Source organism: Hyaena hyaena, unplaced genomic scaffold, assembly GCF_003009895.1.
Source record: "Hyaena hyaena isolate Hyena2069 unplaced genomic scaffold, ASM300989v1 scaffold_113, whole genome shotgun sequence".
NCBI classification, from domain to species: domain Eukaryota; kingdom Metazoa; phylum Chordata; class Mammalia; order Carnivora; family Hyaenidae; genus Hyaena; species Hyaena hyaena.
In genome coordinates, this window is record NW_024080745.1 from 3317500 (window position 1) to 3337768 (window position 20269).

Sequence of the window (20269 nt, forward strand, 5' to 3'; positions counted from 1 at the left end):
CATTAATAATAACAGACTTAAAAAAAATTCCAAAGAAAGACTTCCTGTGAGGATAGAGAAAAATATTTTAAAACATTAATAACTGAATTAACCAGAATCCTGTCAAATAGGATACTGTTCTTCAACCTGAATAGCTTCCTTAAGAGGAATTAAATGGATTATAGTTATTCAAAGATTCTAGTTAATCAAAGATTAAATACATGGGCTGAGATTCTCTCGTCTTTGTTTCACTACGTTTGATACCTGTTCAGTCTTGTTCCTCAAAAGCTGCAAGGTAACATATTCCTACATTTAATTAACATCTGGTGAAATGTTAATTACATACAACTGTGGCACTGGCTGACCAAGGGTTTATAGCATACAGGAAGTCCACTTGGTTCAACAAAAATTGAGAATAAGTCTAAACCAAGTTCAAATAGTGATTCCTTCATACAGACATTTGGGAATGTAAAAAATATGACACGGAGAAATCCAACCTTAGTTTTTCCTCTTTGGAAAAGGAAATTAAAAAAATACCTCAAAAAGATGTGAACTATAGATTAGAATGTATGGATTGTGCCTAGGACACTGTCCACATTCAACAAATGTTACTTCTTCCACTGGACACTCCCAAAGTATTAACATTAAACATATGTACTGCATATAAAACTGCAGGCCACACACCACTAACCTATCCTCAATTACAGTTAAAATGAGAGATTAAGTAACTTTTACAGGGTAATGTGGGAGTAAGTCAGTAAAATTATTTTTTAATGCTTATGAGGGAGAGAGAGAGAGAAAGAGAGAGAGAGAGAAAGCATATCCAGGGGAAGAACAGAAAGAGAGGAAGAGAAAGAGAGAATCTCAAGCAGGCTGCATGCTGTCAGCACAGAGCTCGACACAAGGCTCAAACTCAAAAAGCTGTCAGATCATGACCTGAGCTGAAAGAGTCAGATGTTTAACCAACTGAGCCACACAGGCGCCCCTCCCCACACCCAGTAAAATTAAATAAAAAAATATTCTTGATTTCAAATAACTACTTTGCAAACAGAATTTTCCATTAGGCAATTCTCATGTGAAGAATGTCATGACAGACCGAAGAGCTCTGTGAAGTCTTAATTTCTACTAGCACAGAACTGAGGGAAAATTCATCACTGAGGCCAATAGGTCTCTCTCCACCTAGACATATAAGGCCTTCATGTTCTGACCCCACTACTTTTCAGCCACATCTCCAGAGATCACATTACAATATCCTGGTTTCTTCCAACCTCTCTGGCCACTCCTTTGCAGGCTTACATACATACACACACTCTCTCCCTCCCTTCTCCACATATAGCTATTAAGCCTTAGAAGTTCTGAGGTCAAGTATTTTTCTTCTCACTCTATGCTTCCTCAAGCAAACTCATCTAGGCACTTGGATTTAATCTAAACAATAACTCTCATCAAATTTCTTTCCTGATCCTTTTAGATCTGTTTTCTCAGCTGCAGACTCCCATATCCAAATTTGTATTTGAGTGTCTCAGAAACCTTAATTATCAAAGTAAAGCCTCATTCTTCAGGGGAAATTATTCAAGTCAAACAACTCACCAAAAGAATATACTGTCTTAGTACCTGGTCCTAAGAATTATACTTTTTATAATTATATTTTCAAGTTTATTGTGGTTCTGAATGGGTAGTGAAAAACTAAAACCATCTACACCCAGAGTTTAGTCTACATTAACATAACTATTCAGTAGTCTTTGACAACATGACTCTACTATTCCAGGAAACTCTTGTCCAGGCAGATAAGAGTTGCAAATAACTGCATTGTTCATTTCAGGAACTTCCCAAAAACCCCATATAAACCAAGAGCAGACTATTCAACCTTTTAATAAATAGAAGCAAATGACTGTTCACTTTCCAAGACACTTTAAAAATTTCACTCAAAACCCTTGCTTTGCTGTATCTATCAATCCTAAACTATTACATCATGATCCTTACTAATTCTAATCAAGCTCCCACACCAAAATATGTCTTAAAGACTCCAAATCCTCAATAAATACACCAACTTTGCTCTCCCTTCCTATTTCACTGTTCTTTTCACATCCCCCTCCCCTCCCCTAGCAGACCCTACAACTCTGTAAAGGTGGTTCTCTCCTTTACACAATAAAGTCATTTGGTAGTTTTTTAGAGGTATTTTCTAAGAGCCAATATTCCACAGCACCACCAGATAGTTCCCCAAATATCTATTAAAATTCAGTTCAGCAATACTAGTTTCATAACAAGTGAGGAAAATATGAATATCTTTATAAAAAGATATAAGAAATCATCCTACACTAGGCAATATCAGTTGACACTACTGGTTCCACTTTCTTAATGAGTTAAAACAGATACCTGGCCTACAAATAAAACTTTAAATAATACCAAATAGATTACTAGTATCAGTGCAGCCATAAAACCAATGAGGAGTTCACAATGGGAGGTAAATAAATCACAGACACGTTTAATAATTGAAACAGGAAACTTAGAGGAGAAACAGGATGGGGGAAAAAACTAAATTAGAATAATCCACAACACTAATAATTAGTTCAAGAAAAAAAAACACTGCTAAATTTACTAAAATTTAACAGTGAAAAGTAACTTTAAAGGAGTTTTCATTACTATAAAATTATTTTTAAACCATGATTTTGAAATAAGACACAATGTAATGCTTAATATATCATCCAGAAAGTTGAGACTTTTTATCCACCAAGAATAAATGTATAAGCATTTCTTTTAATATAAAGCATTTAAAGCACTTACAGGGCCACAAGGATGCTTACACAGGAGTAATTTGAAAGAAAAAGTTAAGCATTTAGAACGCCTCAATGCTTAGGATGAAATTAAGGATTCAAATTTTAAGATCCAAATGTAAAAATGGAAACCACAAGTACTGGAAGAAAATATGGATGAATTCCTTCATAATCCTGGGAATGGTGAAGACTTTTTTTTTTTTTTTAATGTTTTTTATTTATTTTTGAGAGAGAGATAGAGACAGCATGAGCAGGGGAGGGTTAGAGAGAGGGGGTGATACAGAATCCAAAGACAGGCTCCAGGTTCTGAGCTAGCTGTCAGCACAGAGCCTGATGTGGGGCTCGAACCCACAAACCGTGAGATCATGACCTGAGCCGAAGTTGGATGCTTAACCCACTGAGGTTAACCCACCCAGGTGCCCCAAAACTTTTGAACTATGTCTCAAAGTTCAGAAATGTAAAAGAAAAAATAGTGTCACCATATAAAAAAGGAAAGTTTTGCATAAGAAACATCATAAAGAATGAAAACTATACTTTTTGCAACCCAAGTTACAAATAAAAGGTTAACCCCTACACAGAGTTCCTGAAACCACGAAGAAAAAAAAAAAAAACCTAACAGAAAAACAAAGAATGCTAGAGTTCACAGAAGGGAGGAAAAAAGTAAAATGTCCATTATACAAAAAAAAATTTCAGCATCATTCATAATGAGAGAAATGCAACAGTCTACCATTTCTCATCTATCCAATGAGCTAAATTCCAAAAATGTGACACACATGCAGCTGGTGAGGCTATGGGAAAATAATAAGAAAATAATGGCAATAGGACTGTAATAGAATTATAGAAGCATCTTTTCAAAAAATACTTTAAGATAGTCTTAGATTTATGGAAAAATTGCAAAGACAGTACACATAGTTGCCCTACACCAGACACAAAGAATCTGCTATGAAGATCTTATATTACTATGGTATATTTGTCACAAATAATGAACCAAAACTGATGCATTACGGACTAAAGTCCACTCCATTCTTATTTCATTAGTTCTTATCTAAGGTCCTTTTTCTGTTTCAGGATCCCAAGCATTATACCCCATTATTATGCTGTCATGTCTTCTTCGGCTCATCTTGGCTGTGACAGTTTCTAATTTCCCCTGTTTCAGATGACCTTGACAGTTTTAAGGAATATTGTTATAACAAAATACCTTAGACTAGGTAGCTTACACACAACAGAAATTTATTTCTCAGTTCTGGGGGCTGGAAAGTACATGATCAAGGCCCCTGCAGATCTGGTGTCTGGCAAGAGTCCACTTCCTCGTTCAAAGATTGCCGTTTCTTCACTAAGTTCTCACATGGCACACATGGCAAAAGAGGGGAGGTAGCTCTCTGGTGTCTCTTAAAAATGTTATGAATTCCATGCCCTCCCGAAGTAAGCATCTCTCAAAGCTTCCACCTCCAAATGCCATCAGGCTTCAACATACGAATTACAGGGAGGATACACTTGGTTAATAGTATTAATACTCTATAGTCCTTGGTCACACAGCTGAGGTAGTGTTTGTCAGGTTTTTCCCCTGCTAAGGTGCCTATTTTTCCATTCCTTTAGAGGACAGTTTTGTTATACCTCTTTGAGGGTTGAATATCTACATAAATTACTTGGAATTCCTCTGCACAGGAGATTTGTCTATTCTCCCCCATTTACTTATTTCAGTATGGATTCATGGATATTTTATAATTAAATTATAATCCAATTTTTAAAATTCTATTTTATTTTGTTTCTCAAATTATTCTGTTATTAACATTGGGAGCTCCCTGAGTCAGCTCCCTTACCCCTTTTACATACCTCATTCATTGCTTTTGATGGAGTACTTCCTAACTTTTCAGTATTATTATATTTATTTCCTGTCCCAGTCCTGGAATCAGCCATTTCTCCAGAGCTCTGGTTCCTTTTATGGGAGAATTGTATTAAAACCAAGATCTGGGCACTAACTATTATGCTCACTGCTACTGGGGTGTCATTTTTTTCTAGGCCCTCTCAAGTGAAAGAGCAAGGAAACCTGTGTACAGAATATTTATCACTTGACTGACCCTTGTTCTTAGAATCTCAATCATCATTTGCTTATACAAGTACAAAATGTTGGGGGCGCCTGGGTGGCTTAGTCGGTTAAGCGTCCGACTTTTGCTTAGGTCATGATCTCGCGGTTCGTGGGTTCGAGCCCCGCGTCGGGCTCTGTGCTGACTGCCCGCTCAGAGCCTGGAGCCTGTTTCAGTCTGTGACTCCCTCTCTCTCTGACCCTCCCCTGCTCATGCTGTCTCTCTCTCTCCTAGAAATAAATAAAACATTAAAAAAAAAATTAAAAAAACAAACAAGTACAAAATGTTGTATGTATACTATTCATTTGGTATTGTAATAGCAAAAGATAAGAAACAACCCAAGTGTCCACAAAGGACTCAGTGACTTAGCTGAATTTTACTTCTGTGGGTTTATGACAGTTATTAAAAATAAAGAAACATCTTTAGCTAGACATGGAAAAAAATCTCCAAAATAAAATATACATGTATTTGTTTGTATTTGCAAAAAAACACCGGAAAGATAAAACAGATACAAAAGGTAATGTCTACCTATAAAAGGTATAGGAGGAAAAATTGCCAGGAAAAAGCAAAGGGTGAAACCAGACTTCCCTATATCTCTCTCTGCATAGTTTTAAGTTTTTAATCATATCACCTATCAAAAAAAAAAAAAAGTTTATTTTTTTAAAATGTTAAATGCCTACAAAAGTAGGATTTGAAGGGTTCAAAGTAAGAAAGGAATGGGGCAAGGAGATAATCATTTGTGAAGAGTTAACACTTTAAGAAAAGATACCTCCATCTTACAAACAAGATAAAAAATGTTTCAAAAATTCTTTAAGTTTCAGAAGTACAGTCGACCCCTAAACAACACAGGGGCTAGGGGTACTGACCCCTGTGTAGTCCAAACCCTGCATTTAACTTTTGATTCCCCCAAAAGTTAACTACTAAGGGGCACCTGGGTGGCTCAGTCGGTTAACCAAAAGTTAACTACTAATAGCCTACTGTTGACTGGAAACCTTACCAATAACATAGTCTATTAACACATATTTTCTATGTTACATACAAATTATATGCTGTAACCTCACAATAAAGTAACCTAGAGAATAAAAAGTGCTACTGAGAAAATCCTAAGAGAAAATACTTTTATAGTACTGTACTTTTTGCTTCCCAAAAAATCGATGTATAAGTGTAGGAGTGCAGTCAAACCTGTGTTGTTCAAGGATTCAACTGTAAAGTCAAACTTAGTTGACTTTATTTTTTTTTTAATTTTTTAAAAATGTTTTTATTTATTTCTGAGAGAGAGAGACAGCGTGAGAAGGGGAGGGTCAGAGAGAGAGGGAGACACAGAATCTGAAACAGCCTCCAGGCTCTGAGCTGGCTGTCAGCACAGAGTCCGACGCGGGGCTCGAACCCACAAACCGTGAGACCATGACCTGAGCTGAAGTCGGATACTTAACCGACTGAGCCACCCAGGTACCTCGAAACTTAGTTGACTTTAAAGTGCTGAAACACAGAAGCTGCTAAAATTAACCTATTCTCAGTACCTTCATATAACTGAACTGAATTACTATTAAATGGATAGTGTTATATAGTTACCTATGTTGTATTAACACAGAGGTAAAGTGTAAAAAACTAAATGATCATTTGTAAAGGTATAATTAGTATTTGTATCCTTCATTGGTATGCTGATATTTACAGTTAAATATTGTCCAAAGAGACAATAAAGCAATTTCATGTGTCACAGGTGAACCAGACCAGAAAAAAAAGGCACAAGTAGCTCTTTTTAGCATTCCCAAAATAGGGAAGCAACCCTTTAAGCTGCTTCTGAAACACATATCACAAAAAGCTGGCCATTCAACATCCAGAAGTAGCTCATTTGTAGCTATTCAAAGAACTTTCCCCAATGACTTCAATGTAGAAAAGAGGACATTCTGCCTAAAAAATATTCAAAAGCTCAATTCTATAGATGAATAAAATCCAAACTCCTTACTGGTATATCTCCCTCTTTGATCGCATCTACCATATCTTCCACATGCAACTTCTATTTCTCTATTTTTACTATATGGAAATGCTTAATAGGCTGGTGGAGAATAAATTTTTTTTAATGTAAAACCTTTATTCATAATTCCTTTTTACATACTGCCCTTTTATCCTAGGATATGCTAAAGCTAATTATCTTTAGCTTTACCTCCTCTAAGAAATCTCTACCAAATACCCTTGGCTGAATGTCATTCCCTCCTCTTCAGGACAAGTCCACCTTTGGTAACAGCATTAATAAATGAATAAAATAAAAAATTACCTAATTTTTACTGAGATGCTCTTTACAAGATATAATCTGGACAATGAGGAAATAGAAGTCTACCCTGATGCCTGATGCAACTCTTACAGATGCGCTGATGTATCTAGAATTGAAGTTTTAAGTGAGAGATGAGCTTTGAAAGAAAAAAAAAATGGAGACACCTATTCTACTTCTCTTTTGCCTGCCATTTATACAAGTAGAATAAAAATACATAATACCAAAATTATTTGGAGAAAAAAACTGTCTCTCCAGAGAGAACATGAAGATATATTACAAAGCTGTGATAACTGAAATAAACTGGAGCCAGAATAAGAACAGATGGGTCACCAAAACAATCTATCAAGTTAAGGGGAAAAAATGTTATATACAGCAATATGATTTTTAAAAGAAAAAATATCACAGTGGCACCTGGGCAGTTCAGTCATTTAAGTGTCCAAATTTTGGTTTCTGCTCAGATCATGATCTTGTGGTTGAAGACCTGCATTGAGCTCTAAACTGACAGTATGGAGATTGCTTGGGATTCTCTCTCTCCCTCTCTCTCTCTCTCTACCCCTCCTCCACTTGTGCTCTATCTCTCCCTCTCTCAGAATAAATAAATAGATTTTTTTAAAAGTATCACAAAATAATGAAAAATGAAGCTGTCAGGATTCAGGGAATGGTAGTCATTTCCTCTTCTGCAATCTGAGGGGAAAATACAGAAGGAAAAAAATCCAGCAATCAAAGAAATTCAAACACAAGCAATGACATCTTTCTACAAATTATCTAAAGTATTATTATTATTATATATATTATTATTGATCACTTTTTTTTCCTGAGAGACAGAGATAACAAGCAGGAGACGGGGCCAAGGGAAAGAGAAAGCAACTCCCAAGCAGGCTCCAAAGCTGGCACAAAGCCCGACATGGGGTTCAATCCCATGACCCTGGGATCATGACCTGAGCTGAAATCACGAGTCAGATGTATAACCAACTGAGCCACCCAGGCGCCCCGAAGCAAGAATTTTAAAGTGTAGTGTCAGTAAAAGTAGACATGGCACATAACTAGTGACACTGCCACAACAAGCAGTAACTGAAAAGGTTCACAGGGTTTGATTTGGGCATCCCAGGTCTGTGTATCTGACTACCCTAAGGAAATGTAAAATGAGGGGGAGAGGATGGTGTGGTCACATGCTACAGCTTGTGCCAGCACAATTTAAAATGACAAAAACTGAAAAGCAGTAATTTAATAATTATTAACCACTATGAAATGGATAAACTTCTTTTGATATATTGCTATAACAATGAATTATTTGGTAACTTAAAAAATAATTTACATTATAAAAAAGAACTTAAACAAAAAATTAAACTTTATATATGAAAAAAGACAGAATATTTGAAGATGATAACCACTGCTAGGGAATTTAGAGTATGGTTTATTTTCTACATTAGTATGTTCTTACATTTAAAAAACAATTTTTAAAAACATAATAATTGAGACTGCATAGATGCAAAATAAGACACTCAAACTGTTAAAGTAATTTAGCAAGAAGGTGATTAGACTAAGGTGGCTCTAATGCCTTGGTACCCTAGGTAAGCAAACCAAAACCTAAGCCACAGTCACTGAACAAGAATCTGAGAAAATGAAACTTAAGAACAACCAATCACAAATAGCCAAGTAGGCTTTCCAAATAAGGCAACTGCTTAAACTATCACCAATCAAGTAATTCCCTTTGCTTATATGTCTTCCCTATAAAAATTTCCCCACTCTCCCAGCTCCAGATGGTAGACAGGTAAAAACCTCCTGTTTGGTGCTCCCTAATTCAATCAATGTATGTTCATTAGACTTTGAAAAAAGCTTTTAATGTGCCTCAGTTATGTTTTAAGAAAACAAACTAAAAAACCAAAACAAAAAGATATTCACTAAAAAGATAAAAAATAAATACAATAATTGGAACATAAGACTTTTATACATAAAGTTAAGAAAATCCCCCCAAAACATGATACCAGGAAATTCAAAAAAGAATAAGGAGAGAAAAAAATAAGATGAAATGATGGAAAGTTTCAATCACTTTGCCTTTACTTTACTTTATATATAAATGAATATTCCTCTTAACACTGTGCTAAACCCTAGAACTGTGTTTCTAAACCCAAGGACTGCCTGGAACATTTTAAAAAACCAAGCTCAGAGATTCCAACTCAGTTGTTTCAGAACAGAGCTAAGGATTTTACATCATATACATACATACATACATACATACATACACACACACACACACACACACACACACACACACCATGGAGACATCTAGTTGTTTTTTGTTTGTTTCTTGGTTTTTAAATCAACAAGAGTGCTTCTGAAGTTCATGTAAAGGTCACTGACCTAGAAGAACATAAGATAATAAACACCTAAGATAATAGGGGCACTGGGTGGCTCAGATGGTTAAGCATCCAACTGTTTTTCGGCTCAGGTCATGATCACATGGCTCAGTCTGTGAGTTCAAACCCGGTGTTGGGCTCTGCACTACAGCCTCAAACCTGCTTGGGATTCTTTCCCTCCTCTCCCTCTGTACCTCCCCAACTCAAACAGGCACTCTCGTTCTCTCTCTCAAAATGAATAAGTAAACTTTTAAAAAAGAGATAATAAATAAGACTTTATGACAAAGAATAAAATGCAAAACCATTTTCTTTTTTTGATGGATAAGTTATATGACCTGTTATTCTATTCTGACTTTCAGAAAATCTGAATCACACATAAAAGTCATTAACATGGACAGCAAATACTGTTAAGACATCAAACAAGTAGTATAGCATAGGTCTGAAGAAGGAAAACAAAGGGCAATGTTTACAAGAAAACTCTGGTTGGTCCTAAAGAAAAGATTAATCAATGTGCTTATTTGTCAGGAAGATTATAACCTTTATTCATAATGGGCATTAGATAAGGAACAATAATGAATATCCTACATTATTTGGTCCAATAGTCTTTACTATCCTCCTCCCTGCAATATACCTAAAGGATGCAACATACACTGATTAGTAACACTAACTCACTAACAGTGATTCTTAAATCGGGTGGAAATAGGGAAGCAGATGCAAAAATCCTGGAGGTATGTACAGTTTTAAAAGCCAGAGAGATTATTTTAATTCAACTGTCCTTGTGAATCACTTATTCAACCTGAATGCATAAACCTGAAAGAATAGATCAGCAAAACAATTGTGGTACCATTACCAACAATTCTTCCTATTAAAGAGTAATACAAAAAAATTGCCTGTTGTGAGTGCTAAATGCAAGGTACTTTACAGTCCTTTACACGTATCATTTCATTTAATTCCCAAACCCCATGAAATAGGTTCTGGCACTTCCCAATTTCATAGGAAAAAAATGACCCTTAAGTGTTTAAGTAACTAGTTCAGGATCACATGATTATCAGTTAATACTGAAATACTTTCTTTATGAAAAACAAATGGACACATTTAACCAATTCCAACTTTATATTATAAAAATAAGAGTTCATATTTTTTCCCAAAAAATTATACATAAAATTTTAAATGTGTCAGGGCACCTGACAGTGGGTTAAGCAACTGACTCTTGATTTCAAGTCAGGTCATGATCTCATGGTTGGGATTCGCTCCCTTTCTCTCTTCCTCTCCCCCAGCTCGCTCGCTTGGGCTCTCTCTCTCAAAATAAACTTTTCAAAAAATGTGTTAACCATTTTATAGCTTCTAAGGACGAAAAGGGACTAGAGGATAATAGAAATGTAAATAACAAGAATATTTGAAGAAGGGGTGGAGGGTAGGGCAAATGCTCACAAATTTATGGCCAACCCCATGGATAAAGTATGCAACTCTTGAACTCAGGGTCATGAGTTCAAGCCCCATATTGAGCATTACGAACTTAATTTTTAAACAAAATTTTTAAAAAACCATGGGCAAAAAAATCTACTGCAAAATACAGCGCTGACTCCACTCTTCCTAAAATAATAAAACATCAGTAAATAATCTTGAAAATGTAACTGATAGAAAAATTTTTAATGTTTTAAGACTATATAATAAGTTGAGAAATAAGAAAAGGAACTGAATTTCACAAATTATGTAATTTTAAATGTCACATTTCAAGATGTCATCAAGCCGTAATCTCTGATATCTTTTTTTTTAATGTTTTATTTATTTCTGAGAGAGAGAGAGACAGCATGAGCAGAGGAAGGTGAGAAAGAGAGGAAGACACAGAATCTGAAGCAGTATCCAGCCTCTAAGCTAGCTGTCAGCACAGAGCCTGATGCGGGGCTTGAACCCAAGAACCGTGAGATCATGACCTGAGCCAAAGTCAGATGCTTAACCAACTGAGCCACCCAGGCACCCCTCTGATTTCTAAAATATACCTAATTCTTACAATATACCTACTATAACATAGGTATAATTTAAAGCTCAGTTTAAAAAATATCAATAGATGTCTTTAATTTTAAAATTAGACCCTAAAGCAGTTTTTATTTAATTATAATCCTGATAAAAACAAAATTCTTGGTCAACTGTATACATAAATTATCAGGGCAAGAGGAAAGACAATAAATGCACTGTGCTCTCCCTGTGAGTGCATTTCTATATTTTACTTCGGTAAATGCATTTAGCTCCAGTACTACACATAGATAAAAAGCTCAATTTCATTAAGGATGAAATGTTATCGCTAAACAAAATTTTTCTCTTAATATTAACCAAAGTTTTTAGATCTTTAGAAGCAGATACTTTATTCACATATAAATATGTAATTTTATTCACATATAAATATGTAAGTTTATATTTCCAAACTGTCTAAGACAAGTTAGCACAGCTTACATGTAATTAAAAAGACCCAATAATGTCATTATTGCCCCTCCAAGTTTCCCTACAAACTGCTTCCATATTGCTCACACACAATACCACCTACACGTTAACAACAATACTCAAGAATTTTGATGGCTTTTTATTTTTCTCCCATATCAGAATTGATTCTTGACTCTTTCTACACCATGATTAATCTGCCCCTAAATTACTAATTCATATCCTAATCCCATCATTTCATTCATTCAATTAGGCAATACATAATTTGGAAGGAATACCAAAAAAACATGGTCTATCTGGAGCACAAAGCCAACCAGAAGGGAGATTTATAATCGATTACAAAACAATGTCTTAAGTACTATGTCGACATAAATGTCATAGCACAATCACCATAACTCCACCAGAGTACATAAAGTGACATTTGCCCTCAAAAATGAGAATTTCTCTCCAAGTATCACAGCACCGTAATAGCAACACACCAGCTTCCTCATCTTTATTTCCTAGCGTGGACAAGGAATGTTAGTTGAACAAGCAGGCACTTCAGACATAGATACATGGATGGATGGGCAGAAGAAAGGACAGACATCTAAATGTAAAGGAAAATGAATACCTGTTAGATTAAAATGGGCAAAACTGAATGTAATAATACAGATGAGGTATTCTAGAACCCTTACATATTAAAGGAACAACAGGAAAAGATAAATCTAAAAGATATTTAGGAAATAAAATTGATAAAGTTTGGTGTGAGACTGGACTAGGGAGAGGAGAGCTAACAGAAAAGCATAATCTGCCAAAGGTTTTGGGTCAAGTGACTAGGCTGATGGTGGTGCAATACTGTGGTTGGGAATGGAGGCAGAGGATAAAAAAAAAAAAGTTCAGCTCTGGTAAAACAGCACTAAGAGGCAATATTTAGGAGGTAACTAGAAAGAATTCAGAGAAAGAGGTCTGGATTAGAAGTAAAGATGTGAAGATCATCAACATACAGGTAATAAGAACAAAGCACTAAATACAGAGGAGACTCCCCAGCAAATATGTAAAACACGAGAAAAGGGCCAAGAGCAGAACATTCCAGTCAACTAGTGTTGCTGTTATTTCACATATTACAATAGTTCTTCATTAAATTATATTTTTATACCATATACAATGACTAATACAATGCCTAGGGCACAACAAACGCTTTAAAGTACTTACTCACTATACCCCTGAAATGAAAAACAAAATGTATTGGGGCACCTGGGTGGCCTGGTCAATTAAGCGTCCAACTCATGACTTTGGCTCAGGTCATGATCTCTCAGTCCTGGAGATGGAGCCCACCTCAGGCTCTACCCTGAGCTGCTGGGCATGAAGCTTGCTTAAAATTCTCTCTTTCCCTCTCTCTTTGTCTCTCCCCTGCTTGAATGCACATGCATACCTCTCCCTCTAGCTCCTCTCTCTCAAAAAACAAACAAAAAACTAAATAAGAAAAAGTATTAAGTATAATACAGCCATAAAGGATTTCTTTAAAATATTTCATTAAGACAAGCTCAAGGGGCTAAAGTCTGCTTAAGAATCTAAAATTTACTTCAAAAATCAATAAAAAGCTTCCCACCAGAAATAGCACTACAAACCAGTAATTAAAACATTAAAGTGTGGAATTATGGTAAAGGTTTAAAGATAATACTTAAAAATATATATTAGCTAATTTATCTTACATACTAATTTAAAGGATAATGCCTCTAAATTTGGAGTAATAAGAGCTTCAATGTTGTTACCTAATTATTTTTCACAAATATTAATATCAATTTTTACCAAACTTTGTTTACATTATTTAATATTAACACACATTAACAAATAATAAGCATCAATTATAAGAATAGAAAGACTAAATATGTGATTGAGAAGACCGAAGTGAGCTAGTCACTAGCCTAGAATACAGTTAAATTATTCTTGGTTCCTTTTCCCACTGTTTACAAATATGCATCTAAAATTAAGAGTACTCTTGAAAGTATGCTAATAAGTGCATAAAGAGAAATAAAAATGTGCTGTTAGAAAGCTGATAAGGGGCAAGTAGGTGGCTGTTGGTATAACATGCAACTTTTGATCTCAAGGTCATGAATTCAAGCGCCATGTTGAGTTTAGAGCGTACATTTTTTTTTTAAGTTAAAAAAAAGGGGTTGACAAAAACCTTTTCCAAATTAGCTTTTATGACAACAAAAGAAAATCTGCTTTCATTGCTTTTCCACTTTAATGGAGTACTTTTAGTCAATTCAATAAATTTTCTCTTCTTCAAATTGAACAACAGATAGGATATATATCAACAATAACATCATAAGGACTGGCTTTCAATGTAAAAAGTTATTACCAGAAATGTACAATCTGCTCTGATATTTCCATTTTCAGGGGTGTATAGCCATATAGCAATAAAAACACAAGATCAAAATCTACACTTACTTAACTAAGTAAGCAATTCCAAAACCAAAAACCAATAAACAATTATATGTGTACAGATATAGATATAAAATTTGTCTACCTTAAAGCAAAATTCTCACCCAATACTGAAGCAACCTACACAGCATGCATCTGAGCCATCTCCCCATTTATGGCATATGCTGAAATAATGCAAACTAATTTTAACACATGTAAAACCAAAATAAATAAGAAAACTTAGAAGTAAAAATGAGAGTAAATATACAGTATAATTATTTTTGCTTTTCAGCATCAACATTCATTTTACTTTATGCCCCCCCAAAATAACTGATAAGTCCATGATTAAAAATAAATCTACAAATATTTTCAGTATCTTTCTAGTACCTTTAATTCATATTGAGCTATAAATATGTCCTCTATTATATATTTTGTATAGTTCAATTTTTTTGTGTGTAGTAAAGCTAATTCAATGGAATTTAAATCTAATTTTGATGAGTTTTTTAATGTATCACTTTTTCGTTCTCTCTATAGCAGACACTTAACATAACAGACTTTTTAACATCATGTCCCCATGGAGGCAGCCTAATATAGTGGTCTGAACACCAAAACTGGAATCTCAGCTTCATCAAAGAAGTAGGACCTTGGAGACCATCACTTAATCTAGGGCCTCTGTGTCCTAATTTGTAAACAGGCACAATACCTATATGATTAGCTTACTATGAGGATTAAACAAAGTAACACCTGGCATAGTACTAGAAAAAGAGGTAATTGAGTTTAATTTCCTTTACATATAGTTTACATCAAAAAATAATTTTATTTTTTTAATATTTATTTATTTTTGAGAGAGAGACACAGTGCGAGCAGGGGAGGTGAAGAAGGAGAGGGAGACAGAATCCAAAGCAGGCTCCAGGCTCCAAGCTGTCAGCACAGAGCCCCAATGCGGGGCTCAAACCTCGAGATCCTGACCTGAGCTGAAGTCAAGACACTTAACCAACTAAGTCACCCAGGCACCCCAAAAAAGTAATTTTAAAAGGAGACTTTGGAGAGTGAGGTAATTTTCACTCATCCCAATATGCCATAGATCTGTAAACCTACCTCCTCACTTACAGTATTCAGTATCATAGGTTACAATAGAATATAACATTAATTATAGCAGGCACATTCCCATTAGATTTATTGTTAAGTATTTATTTATTTTCCAAGTTGGCCAACAGAGAGAGAGAAACAGACTAGGAAAGGTGAGCTACACTCAGGTATATATATTCAATACATTTTCTTGGTCCTTGGCAATTACTCTTTCTAGGTCAATATTTCGGATATGAAAGTAGTTGGCAACCAAAAAGGCTGGGAGCAAAATAATAACAAAGAATCCAGTAATGACAGTAAGAATTCTTGGCTAAATATTGTAAATAGAAATTTAAAAAGGTCCCCTCCTCACCAGTTCAAAGAAACTGCCAACACTGTAAGTTAAATGCTAGTAACCTACACAAAGTTTTCTATTTAGGCGATGTTTAAACCTCATAAATACTATATAAAGCACAATTTTAAATGCCATAAACCTACTGTTTATCATTTAAAATGCAAAATGCTGGGGCTCCTGGGTGGCTCAGTCAGTTGAGCATCCAACTTCAGCTCAGGTCATGATCTCAGCTCCTGGATTTGAGCCCTGCATCAAGGACAGCTCAGAGCCTGGAGTCTGCTTCAGATTCGTGTTTCGTGTTTGCCTCTCTCTATCTGCCCCTCCCTCACTTGCACTCTGTCTCTTTCAGTCTCTCTCAAAAATAAATAAACATTAAAAAGATATAATGAAACATAAAATGCTATCGTCAGTTTATAAACTGCACTTTAAATAACTTTTCCATTTAAAGTTTAAGCAAAAATTACACATTCAAAATTCAAACAACCTCAAAACTATTCTTTCTTCACACATATGAAAGGAGACAATTTCTAAAATAGATAAAATACTCTAATGAATATTTTTATTAACTGAATTTAACCTATAACGTCCCTTTTCTACAACACAGCAATTCATGTAAGTAATTATCCTCCGTGAAAGTGTAAAAGCTATAAAAAAGAATGCCATGACATGATGCTCCAATTTTATAAAGATTACAGAACAGTAATAAAGATTCAAAATGTAATGCCTTATAAATATTCAATACTATTAGATAATAACAAAGAAAATGCCAGGGGAAAAATTTTGTGTTCACAGATAATGTTTTATAATATTAAGGGACATCATCTTCACTGCTGATTATCTTCTTGCCATTATAGTTTCTACCATTCACAGTAAAATATCTTCACAGTTGTTTAGTTAGTACTATTTCATCAATAAAGAAAAAGGAGGGAAGTATTACTGAAAATAAGGGAGAAAAACAAAAGCCTCAACAAAGTGAATTATTTTATGCCATCTCTTTCCACCCTAATCATAGGACTGAAGCAATATCTAAAAACAAAATATATCAACAAATACATTAAAATGTTTAGTCAACACTACAGAGAAAATAAAATTTAACTTTTCTATTTTTTGTAAAACCAATGACTTATCAGAACAAGATTACAAAGCTACCACCATATATTGGATCCCTACCATATACTGAATCAATTCTTTCAATTTCATCTTTCCTTACTATGTATCTTTCTCCCTTCAGGTAAGCAGAGCACATCTGGCAGGCTACACTATTTCAAATACCTAACACCTGAAAGTGACTTTTTTCGGGTCAGAGTTCAAGGATGAGAATAAACTCTTTATGGGGGCTTCTCCTAGTAATAGGAAAATTAGGTTATTAATAAAGCTTTATACTTGATATACTTTTTTTCTTATTACAAAAGGAATGTAAAATTTTGGAAAAATACAGAACTGTATTTTTATTCATCCATAAATCCCACCACCCAGAAATCTTTGTTAACTTTTTGGTAGATTTCCTTCAGAGAATTAAATTTCATAATCTAATTAGACACTAAAAAAACATGTAGAAAAAAACCAATGTATCTTCAATTTGGTCTTTTGTTAAATATGCTATACAAAACACTGATCATTAACGATATGACCTTTAATTTCACAGAGATATCTGAAATGTATTAACTGGTAAGAATGAGGTACGGAGTCCCACAATTCAGAGGCAGGAAATGAAATCCCTAAAATGAAATCCCTTTCACAATTTTTATAGCGCAAACATTGTAATGGCAGCAAAATAGGACTGTTCTCAGAATAATAACAGCAGCATCCCTATATCAGTCTTTACATTTAATTCCTTTCCACTCATGCTTCAATATCTATTTTTGATGTAAAATATTTTATGTGTGTATATATGTGTGTGTGTGTGTGTACACACATATACGGAGATTTTAAAACAGCTAAATCCAAAGGATCAGCTATTTTCTTTGAAGTCCAGCATTCAAACTGTTAGCATTTCTGGCCTATGAGACAGTCCACCAGATAAAAGGATAACACTTTTATATTCCAAATTCTCCCTCATAAAAAAAAAAGAAAAAACTTTCCTTAAATATACCCAAAATTTTTTCTTTTGTTAACAACCGTTGTTTTTGGAAGCATGCAGACATTAGAATTACAAAGATTGATATGACTTCGTTAACAAACAAAACAAATAATACCAATGCTAACAAATTTTCTTAAAATTTGATTGAACCTTGTCTCTAGCTTCAACGGAGGCTTTCGTTGACTCCAGGCATTAAAGATCTTAAAATCCCATTCATTTACTTCTGTCCAATGGTTAACAGAAATCTAAGATACAGTAACTCAAATTTGTTACTCTGACCTTCTTACACAAGTGCCTTTTAAAAGAAAGCCCTCAACAAAGACTCAAGAATCAGCAAAGTTTGAGGAATGAATTGTCTTTAAGTCAAGCATTTCCTGGTAAGTGTCAGAAGGTCTGGCAGCCAGGAATACACTTTGCTGACTCCAGGTAAACAGCGAAGGCTCAAAATTTGCCACTTTTGTTACCTAGAAAATTTACATGGCTAAGTAAAGTGGTGATGTCTTTAGTGGACGAATTACTATAAAATAGGAGCGCCACCATTTCAGCTAAGTGTTTTTGCCATTTTTGAAGAAAAGCTAATTGTTGGTGGCCATGTGACATTCTAAGATCCCAGAAAGGAAAGGGTGGGAGGAAGAGAGAGGAGTTCAAGGCAGTTCAGGGTCAGAACAAGCTCAGGCATCCTGTCATTAAAAAACGTTCCCCCAAGCTGAAGGCAAAACACTGCTTACCCGAAAAGGAGTGGGTGAAAAGTAGGGGGAGAATGAGGGGAAAACCACAAGGGACTCAATGTGGCCGTGAGGTGGTGACGGAAAGGAATCTGGAGCTATCCAGCTGAGTTGGGGAGCAAAAGCATCGGGCACGAAAATGCTGAGAAAAGCAACTGCAACGCAGACGACAATACTTGGCAGCTGCCCATATTCCCCTCCCCATCGGCTCTTTGGGTTTCCCACACTCCCTCCACCTCAGCTCTTGACCAACACTCAGGGGTGTGACCCGCCAGCGGGAGGCTGCGGTGATCTTTGTCTCGGCCCGGTTCCCCACGCGAAGGCTCCTCCTCCTCCTCCTCCTCCGCGCTCGCCGCCCGCTCACACCCCCAGCGTCTCCAAGGAGCTGGAAGCGCGGCGGCCACCGCCGCCTCCTCGCCCACCTCCCGCGGACTAGCGCCCTTCCTTTCCCCTCCGCCGCCCGCGCCTGCAGCTCCACCCCCGCCGAGGGGGATCTTTGTATCTCGGGGGACTTTCTGCCTCTTTCCTCCTGGGCCTCCCCCGGAGACCAAATGGGCAGCAAGCAACAGAAGAGGCTGCGGCTGGAAGCGCCTTCCGCGAAGAAGCCCATCACATACCCGCACCCCACCCCACCCCGGAAATGCCTGGGCGCCCCGGGGTTCGCGCTGGATGAGAGGGGCGACGGCACTCACGAGCTCCCTATGCCGCGCCTCCCTCTCTCAACTTCCCGGCCGGGCCTGAGCCTCCAGCGGGCCCCCAACGCCTCCGGCCCCGGCCCTCGGTCCCAAGCACCCTCCCGCACCCGTCGGCTCGGGGTCCGCCCGGCGGCAGGAAAAGCCCCGCGCGGCCGTCCGCCACCAACTCACCAGCAAGTGCGGGGGCCGCGTCGCAAAGCGAGGCGCGGAGGGTGAGCTGCTCTGCCGACGCCCGCGGCGACCGGATGCAGGTCCGGGTCCCGGCGGCTGGCAGACCCGAGGCGCCTCCGAGGCGCAGGCCTCCGCCGCTGCCTTCCGGCTCTCGCCGAGGGTCCGGAGCCTCCGGGAGGGGCCGCGGGTCCCTCACGCGTTGCCAAGCCCCCCGGACAACATGGCTCCCGGGCCGCCGGGCCGCGCGGGCAGCCCACTAATCCCCTCGGAGGAGCCTGGGCGGGAGTGAGGCGGGTCGGGAGGTGACGCCCGGCTGAGGCGGCCCGCCCGGACGAGGGCTCCTTCTTCTCTGCGGCCGGACCGTGAGGAGCTCGGGAGACCGCGGACGGCCGCTTTCGTTCTCTGCGTGTGCGTCGCTTTCTCACTCGGCGGTTGCGGACTGACGCCTCCGCCTGTTCCCCGGAGGAGAGCGAGCGAGCGAGAAAAAAGACTTTTATTGAAACGATCCAACCAGCGGCAGCGGAGAAAAGCGACCCGCCGCGGGAGCTTCCCCCACCCCCGCCTGAGCGGCTTGCCGCGGGCAGCGCGACCCCTGCTGGCGGCGGCGGCGGGAGGGGCGGAGCCGGCGGCCTGGGGGCGGGGCCTAGAGGGCGGGGCGGGGTATCCCCGGGAAACCCCCCGCCCCGAGGTGGGCGCCTCTGTCTCTCCTGCAGGGCTCCCGAAGCCACCCAAGGGAGGAGAGGGGGGTGAGAAGACCCCACCCGAGTGCGATGGTTACGTAGTGACGCAACACAGCGACTAGGGAGGAAAATTACCTGAGTAATTCAGCCCCTTCATCTTCCTCCCACCCGCCCCCCACAAAACAAAAACTCT

General features: G+C 37.7%; 1 protein-coding gene across 3 annotated transcripts in view; it reads right to left on the reverse strand.

Annotated features, from left to right (window-relative positions):
- Positions 1-19469, reverse strand: part of CDK17 (cyclin dependent kinase 17) — a 112503-nt gene extending 93034 nt beyond the window's left edge. For 2 of the 3 annotated variants that reach the window (XM_039236560.1, XM_039236561.1), the window contains exon 1: positions 19397-19469. The gene's annotated coding sequence lies outside the window, so the exon portion shown is untranslated. Of the gene's footprint in view, positions 1-18533; positions 18798-19396 lie in introns of those variants that run through there. The other variant, XM_039236559.1, reaches the window with a different exon arrangement.
- Between the last annotated feature and the right edge of the window lie 800 nt (positions 19470-20269).